Source organism: Phascolarctos cinereus, unplaced genomic scaffold (genome assembly GCF_003287225.1).
Source record: "Phascolarctos cinereus isolate Bilbo 61053 unplaced genomic scaffold, phaCin_HiC Scaffold_726;HRSCAF=1367, whole genome shotgun sequence".
Classification (NCBI taxonomy): domain Eukaryota; kingdom Metazoa; phylum Chordata; class Mammalia; order Diprotodontia; family Phascolarctidae; genus Phascolarctos; species Phascolarctos cinereus.
Genome location: NW_027556098.1, coordinates 363,797,363 through 363,806,345, shown reverse-complemented (window position 1 = coordinate 363,806,345; position 8,983 = coordinate 363,797,363).

Here is an 8,983-nt window from a genome sequence, read left to right as displayed (position 1 = left end):
TGTTTATCAAACACTGGGTTACTGTGTTCCTTTGCTTCTATATATTGTATACCTAATCTGTTCTACTGATCAACCTCTCTATAGTTACCTAGTATCAAATTGTTTTGATGATTATGGCCTTGTGGTATAGCTTGAAATCTGTTCTAACTACTAGTCTCCATTACTTATTAGTTTTTGTCATTAATTCCCTTGGTATTTTTTGCCTTTAGATATTCCAGGTGAATTCTGTTGTTTTTTTTAAGCTCTATAAAGTAATTCTTTGGAAGTTTAATTGGTATGTCACTGAATAAGTAAGTAAATCTCGGTAGTATTGTTATTATCTCACCCTACCCATGAGCAATTAATACTTCTCCAGTTATTCAGATCTGTCTTTATTTGTGTAAAGAGTCTTTTGTTCATATTATTCATATAGTTCCTGCGTGCGTGTTTTGGCAGATAGACTACCAAGTATTTTATGTTGTCTGTAGAGTTATTGTAAAAGGAATCTTTCTTTCTATCTCTTCCTGATAGATTTTGTTGTAAACATACAGAAATGCTAATGATTTGTGTGGGTTTATTTTGTATCCTGCAGCTTTGCTGAAGTTGCTAATTGCTTCAATTAGTTTTTTTAGTTGACTCTCTAAGGTTCTCTAAATATCATCTTCAAAAAGTAGTAGTTCTGTTTTCTCTTTGCCTGTGCTTATTCCTTCAGTTTCTTTGTCTTGTCTTATTATGACAGCTAATATTTCTAGTACCACGTTATATAATAATAATGATAATGGGTATCCTTGCTTTACCCCTAAATTTGGTTCTTTGCAACTATTACTCATTGTTCCTAGTTCTTCCCTCTAAAGCCAAACAGAACAGCAAGTTTAATCTCTTTTTAGAAAGATAGGCCTTCAAATACTTAGATAGCTATCATGTCCCCTCATGTCTTCTCTCCTCCAGGCTAAATATCCTCTGTTCCTCAATTGGCATGGTCTCCAGATTTTTCATCATCATGGTTGTCCTTCTCTAGACAGTCTCCAGCTTGTTCTAAAATGTAGAAACCAGAAGTGAACAGGTGTGTTCTGACCAGGGCATAGTACAGTAAAACTATCACTTCCCTAGTCCTGGACATTATGACCCTCTTTATGTTTAAGACCTCGTTATTATTTTTGGCCGCCACTTCACAGGGTTCACACATATTGCTATTATAGTTCACTGAACCTCGAAGCTCTTTTTCATACAAGTATCTAATCATATCACCCTATATTATATTTGTGAAGTAGATTTTTTTTTAATCCATGGGTAATATTTTACATTTATTCCTATTAAATTTAACCTTATTAAATTGTATCCAATATTCTAACCTGTCAAAATCTTTTTGGATCCTGACTGACATCCTGGTTGCTAGAAAGCCTGAATGATGTAGTGGGAAGAATGCTGGATTTGGAATCAGAGAACCTTGGTTCAAATTTCAATTCTTCCACTTTACCTATGTGACCTTCGACAAGTCACTTCATGTATCTGAGCCTCAGTTTCCTCATCTGCAAAGTGAAGACACTGAGCTCAATGACAGAGTTCACTCTAGTTCTAGATTTATAATTCTATGATAGCTATTCCTCCCAATTTTATTTTAATATTAATTTCTCTATTAATGATTTAGAATATTTTTTCATATGGCTAAAGATTTGATAGATAAGACATTTGTGCTTCTATGTAAATCAAAGATAAAAATGTCAAGCAACATGGGGCCAAACCCAGAATCCTGGAGCACTCCATTGGAGACTTCCTTCCAAACTGACAAAATCATTAATGACCATTCTTTGGATCTTGTCATTCAATCAGTTTTAAATCCACCAAATTGTATTATCATCTAACTTACTTACATTCTTCAACTTTTCCTAAGAATTGTATTAAAATGGGGCAGCTAGGTGGTGCACATGGGGCAGCTAGGTGGCACAGTAGATAGAGCACCGGCCCTGGATTCAGGATGACCTGAGTTCAAATCTGGCCTCAGACACATAACACTTACTAGCTGTGTGACCCTGGGCAAGTCACTTAACCCCATTGCCTAACAAAAAAACCCAAAATGAATTGTATTAAAGGCTGTCATATGTTTTACTAAAATCTGAGCAACTTCCCACTCAGCTCTTGTCCTCATAGTAGTACTCACAGCTTGGGTCCCCTAGTGGGCCAGTGACCATTCCTAGATTAAAGGGTGCATTCTGTGAGTCTGCATTCCTAAAAATATAGCTCATAAGACCTACCATTCTTCTACCTTTAATAGTCAGCTAATAGACACATCCAGTACAAAATAAAGCTATTTTCTAAGATGACATGGTAAGAGTATAGTAGCTATACAACATTTCCTCATAAACCATAAACTCTCACAAATCCATACAGTGTCAATGAGAAGAGACAGTTCATTTAAGTGCCGTCTAAGTTAGAGTACACTGGTAGAGAGATTCACATATTGGGAGCACATGTGTAGGAAACATGTGGCCAGTGTACCCCTCTGGTACTGAAGGACCCCAACATCTCTTTGCACCACTTCTCCCTGGCCACTGCATCTTGGTGTTAGTTAGATGCAATGGCTACAGCTGAGTGAGTAATTCCGTTGCAAGGTACCATGGTCAGTAGTGGGGAAAGATGAGTAAATTTCCTTTCCCCTCCCCTTCATTGCCTTTTGGTAGCGTTGGAGGGTGGGGAGAACAGGAGGAAAGTGGAGACCACTCCCCACAGTCCTACTCCCTGCCTCAGGTGTGATGTTGTGGATGGAGTGCTGGACTTAGAGTCAGAAAGACCTGAGTTCAAATCCTGTTTCAAATGCTTATTAGCTATGTGAACATGAGAAAGTAATTTAATCTCTCTCAGCTTCAGTCTCTTCTTATGCAAAGTGGGTATAATAATAGCACCTACCTTATAGGGCTGTTGCAAGGATTAAATCAAATAACATATGTAAAATGTTTCAAAAACCTTAAAATTCTATGTGTTAGTTGTCATCATCATTGTAGTCATTGCTGGCATCATCATCATGTCCCAGAGCCAGCAATAATGGAAAGCTGCCCTTTCAATTTAATTAGGGAAATGCCTTCAGATTTCTTACTTCATTTAACACATTAACACCTTGTTAATGCTATCTATGAATCTGTTTATGATTTCCTTTGACCTCCTTTGGTTCCATTTCTGTGTGCCCCACCCTACTGTGGACTCTGGTGTTATCTACTTCTTGCATTGATAATTTATTTTATGCATCTCTAGAGAATCACTCATTTATTTTAAGTCCTCAAGTTTAACCCTTAGTTTAACACCATGTAGAATAATCTCTGATCATTTTCTTGATTTATTTTATCGTTGTTATCTCATCTTTCTTATTTCTAGCATTGGTAATTTGGATCTATTCTTTTTTTTATTAGATTATATCATTATGCACCAATTTTTTTAGTATTTAGGGAAAAAAACCCAGCTCTTTAATTCATATACTGTTTCTGTCTTCAGTATTGATCTGTGTTCTTATCTTGGCTACTTCTGTTTTTCTATTTTCTCTCGATTTGGGGGGGGCGCCTTGTTTGGCCGGGTTTTTGGCTTGTTTTGGATTAGTTCAGGAACTTCTCTGTCACTTTCTTGTTCTCATTCCAATGCTTCTAGCTTTCTAGTTCCTTTATCACCTTACTTGGCCTAGGAACTCCTGACTTCTCTAAAGCTTCCTCCAACTACACCTATCCCAGGACCTCAGGGTTATACAGGTCTTCATCCGGAGAAGTGAGTCTGGCTCTGTATAGCCCCTTTTGTCTTTGTCCAAGCTATCTATCTCTCCATCTTTCAACCCCCTTGGGGTCCCTTTTAAAATGCCAGGCCTAAGGATGAAGCTCAGTTTTTGAACTAGCCATGAATGTCATGATCAGTATGGTGTCAGGAAAGTAATAAGGACTCAGGATTACAATAATAGTAGCTGACATTATATAATATGTTAAAACTTAAAAGGCACTTTACATACATAATCATATTTGAGCCTCAAATTACAACCTGGTAAGGCAAATTCCACAGGTATTATTGTCCTCATTGTACAGATGAGGAATCTAAAGCTCAGAGAGGTTAATGACTTGTCCAGAGTCACACATCTGGTAAGTGTCAGAGGCTAAATTTGAACCCAGGTCTTCCTGACTTCAAGTCTAGTATTCAATTAACATGTAAAATTTCCTTATCAATGAAATTTTACACATGGCAGATTCTTCCTAAAATAAACAACACAGTGAAATCTTATAAGCCTGAAAACACACATCAAGAAATACAATATGTAAGTGTATTTCTGTCTGAATATTGAATAGGGAAAAGAATAAATCCTGCTGTATTGGTACAGCTCAGCAATTTACCAGGAGGCTGCATTAACTCTCCTGCAATGTTCTTTGAGATATTTCCCAAAGGAGTTCAGACAGCTGTTCTTTCCCAATTCTATTTAATTTCAGCCATTCATTTCCCACAGAATCCTTTAGCCTTTTTGTTAATCTTAGTATTCCTTTCATTAATGTCATCAGTCTCAGAGTCATCATTACAAAGATGTCTCTAGCTGCACTTTTCTCACTTTTCAACTTGTGTTACTATGTGGGTAACCACCCTATATCTGTAGAAGGTACATGTATACCTTTAAGGAACGCCATTAGTTGTCCATACCTTGTCAAAGAGTTGATCTTGTCCTAAGAATTCCTCACCTTATTCAGAAGACAGTAGAAGGAGATAGGGTACCTCTTTAGTCATATCTGGGTATACCTACCACATACTCATTATATAATATATTCTAACTATTGAATTATGATCTTTAAATGTAGCATGTGACATCTCTGTTTTTCTATATTTTCCTCTATCTTCTGTAATGCTTAGCAGCAATGATCAATTTTTGTGTAAATTCTACTTACTTACACAGAAGTGCTGTGGCCTTGGAACAGGAATACCCAGGCAGAAGTCCTGCTTCTGTCATAGACAGGACTGTGTGACCCTGGGAAACTCTAAGACATTAAATTGCAGAGAAGATGCTGATTTCTGCTGATTGGTAAAGGAAGTTTCTTCATCCTGTAGTTCTGTATACTAATGAAACCACAGATCCAGTCCTTCTCTTCTTCCGAACTTCAAGTTCAGTGTACTTTCCACTGCACCATGATAGCTCTATCTTCAAATACTTATCTTTTTTTTTTTCGCATAGAGGGTTATCATTATTCAAAGATTCCTTTGTAATGCATAGTTCCTTTTTTGATATGATCAATGTGAGAATGTTTTTCTTGACTATGCATATTTTTATGAAGGTTTTGTTGGGTTTTTTCCTTTCTCAATGGTGCAGGGGGGGAAAGGAAGAGAAAAAAATATATTTTTTAATTTTAAAAAAAGTTTAACTTGGGGGGGGCAGTTAGATTGCGCAGTGGATAGAGCACCAGCCCTGGAGTCAGGAGGACCTGAGTTCAAATCCAGCCTCAGACACATGATACTCACTAGCTATGGGACCCTGGGCAAGTCACTTAACCACAATTGCCTTGCCCCCCCCCAAAAAAAATAAAAAGTTTAACTTTAAAAAAATGTATACATCCATAAGAAAATGTTTTAAGTCTAAATATTTTTCACATGTATAATCTCTTGCCTTTATACAGAATGCTAAGATTTTCTTGATAGATAACTCTGGGCTAATGGCCTAGGCTTCTTAATCTTGTATATGTTGTATTACTATTTTTCCAATCTGCCCTTGTCCTACTTGAGGAGTCTGCTGTAATTCTGAATAACATTCCTTGGCATGTTATTTCTGTTTTTCTTCTTGAAGGTTGTAGCATTTTATTTTCTTATTCCTATGTTAGAATTTAACTAAAATATGTCTGAATGGGGTGAATCTTGGATTTTTCCTCCTCAGGGTCCTGTGGATTCTTTCTTTTTGTATTGTTATTGCATTTTTTATTCATTCTGGCAATTTTTCTTTGATGATTTCTTAGAATATTTCATTTATGTTCTTCTGTTTTTCTAAATTGTCTGCAATTTCAGTAATGCTGAGGTTGATGTATCTTGATCTTTCAAGTCTATTACCTGAATTTGCATTTTTTTTCCTTTAGATAATTCAGTGATTTTCTGGGCCCATTTGCCCCCCAGATGAACTACATTGAAAACAACTATGTTTTTTGCTCTGAGTCTTTTAGTGGTTGAGTCTATTATTCTTTCAGACCTTTTATTATATTCTCCACATTGGTCTTTAAATAATATTTCCTCTTAGTTTTTTTAAGCATTTTTTTAGTTTCGGCTTCATTTTCTCTTTTTTTAGCCTTTTAAAATATTCTGTGTTTTTCTTTTATTTTGGAGACAGCTTGATGGTACAGTGGATTGTTTGTTGTTGTTTGTCCTTCCTGCTTAAAGAGGACCAAAATGACATCACTATGTTGGAGTCAAGGTACAGTGTGTCTAAGTGCAGCTGATCAGACCAATGTGAGCTTGGAAGGCTCTACCACAGGTTGGACACAAATAGCCTGTATGGACATTTGGGATGGAGATGTCTCTAAATCGGCACATCTCACATTTCTTTTGAGCTACTGCAATTCTGCCTTGCTCAAAGAGCACAGTGACTTCTTTGATGTGAGTATGCCAAGCTGGATAATCCTGTGCCACTAGCTCCCATGTCTCACAATCGATTCCAAAGTTCTTCAGAGAGACCTTGAGAGTATCTTTATAATGCTTCTTCTGACCACCATGTGAGCACCTTCCTTGTATGATTTCTCTGTAAAATAGTCCTTTAGGCAAATGGATTTTTAGCATTTGAACAACGTGGCTAGCTCATCTAAGTTGCACTCTCTGAAGTAGAGTTTGAAAGCTTGGCTGTTCAGCTCGAGAAAGGACCTCAGTGTCCAGTACCTTATCTTCTGGATGATCTTCAGAATCTTCCTAAAACAATTCATATAGAAGCGGTTCCATTTTCTGGCATGGCACTAGTAGATTGCCCAGGTTTCACAGGCATACAACTATGAGATCAGCACAAAACCTTCAGTTTGGTAGGCAACCTAACACCTCTTCTCTCTCATACATTCTTTCAGAGCCTCCCAAACACTGAGCTAGCTCTGGCAAAACATGTGTCAACCTCATCATCTATGTGTACAACCCTGGAAAAATAAGAGTGCTATTAGACCTAGAATCAGGAAGATCTAAATTCGAATGTGGCCTCAGACACTTACTAGCTGGACAAGTCACTTAACCTTTGTTTGTCTCACTTTCCTCATTTGTAAAATAAGGACAATAATTGTATCTACCTCCAAGAATGTCATAAGGATAAAATGAGATGATATTTCTAAAGCATTTTGCAACCCCTAAATCACTATATAAATGCTAGCTCTCATTACTATTATTATTATTTGGTCTTATTATTTTCTTGCCAACATTAACCCTTACTTAATTTCTTTAAATTTACCCAGTTGAAAGGATCCCTCGGGATGTCTTGTGTTATTCCTCTTTCATTTGAGTTCTTTCTGGAACTTTTGCTGGTTCATTGCTCTGTAGTATTGTGTTTATCAGTACTTTTCTTCAGTTTGCTCATTTTCTATTTGTGGTACCATTTGTTTTTCAGTTTTCATGTGTGAATTTTGGGGGCTCTTTTCCTTCTCTTTGTTGTTGTTTGAGGGTGATGTTCCAGAAGCCCATTTACCTTCAAACTTCTCACTCCACCATCTTGACTAAAAATAACTTCAATGAAAAAAAAAAAACTGGGGGCGGAGCCAAGATGGCAGAGTGAAAGCAGTGACTTGCTTGAGATCTCTCCCAAAACCCTCCAAATACCTTTAAAAAATGGCTCTACACAAATTCTAAAGCAGCAGAACCCACAAAAAGACAGAGTGAAACAAATTTCCAGCCCAAGATAATCTGGATGATTGACCAGAAAGGTATACCACGCTGGGCTGGGAGAGGAGTGCAGTGCAGCGTGGGTGCGCAGGCCACAGTGAACCTGGAGCAGGCCTCAGAGGACTTAATCACAGGCAGCTGTGGTGGTTTCCTGACTCCTCAATCCACGAATGCCAAAAACAACTTAGAAGGTCAGTGGGAAAAGTCTGTTTCTGCAGTGCTGAGAGAGGAACGCGGGGTCTCAAATCCAGTTCCCTGAGAGCGCGGCCCTGGGGGAGGCAGCTGCATCCTGAGCTTCTGGCCCATAGACTGAGGGGGAATCCAGTGGCTGATCAGAGAGGGACTGCAGGGATCTCTTTGCCAGTGCTGAGGCAGGAATCTCTTGCTTTGCCTGTGCTTGGATCTGGGTCACAGTTCTGGGTGGCAGTCCTGGGGTGGTGGACCTTGTAGTGGCTGTGGAGAAGAAACTCTCCTCACAGTTATAGGACAGAAAGGAGTACTTGTGGTAACTAATAGACCAGAGCACAGGCCAGGAAAGGAGTAAACACCTCGCCCCTTACCATACCACCTTGGAAGAACTGAAAATTTACAGGTCCCTACAAGTATCTCTGAAAACAGCTGTGGAAACCCCCCAAGCTTGGGACAGTACATTCTCCACATTGGAAGCAGACTCTTACCTTAACAAAGAGTTTAAAACTCAACTAATTGGCCAGGATCATGAGCAAGCAGCACAAAAGGAGTCAGACTATATTACCTTACTTTGGTGACAAAGAAGATCAAAATATACAACCAGAAGAAGACAACAAAGTCAAAGCTCCTACATCCAAAGCCTCCAAGAAAAATATGAATCAGTCCCAGGCCTTGGAAGAGCTCAAAAAGCTTCTTGAGAAGCAAGTAAGAGAGTAAGGGAAGTAGAGGAAAAACTGGGAAGAGAAATGAGAGTGATGCAAAAAAATCATGAAAAACAAGTCAACAGCTTGCTAAAGGAGACTCAAAAAAATACTGAAGAAAATAACATCTTAAAAAATAGCCTAACCCCAAATGGCAAAAGAGGTCCAAAAAGCCAATGAGGAGAAGATTGCCCTAAAAAGCAAAATTGGCCAAATGGAAAAGGAAGTCCAAAAGATTACTGAAGAAAATACTTCCTTAAAAATTAGAATAGAGC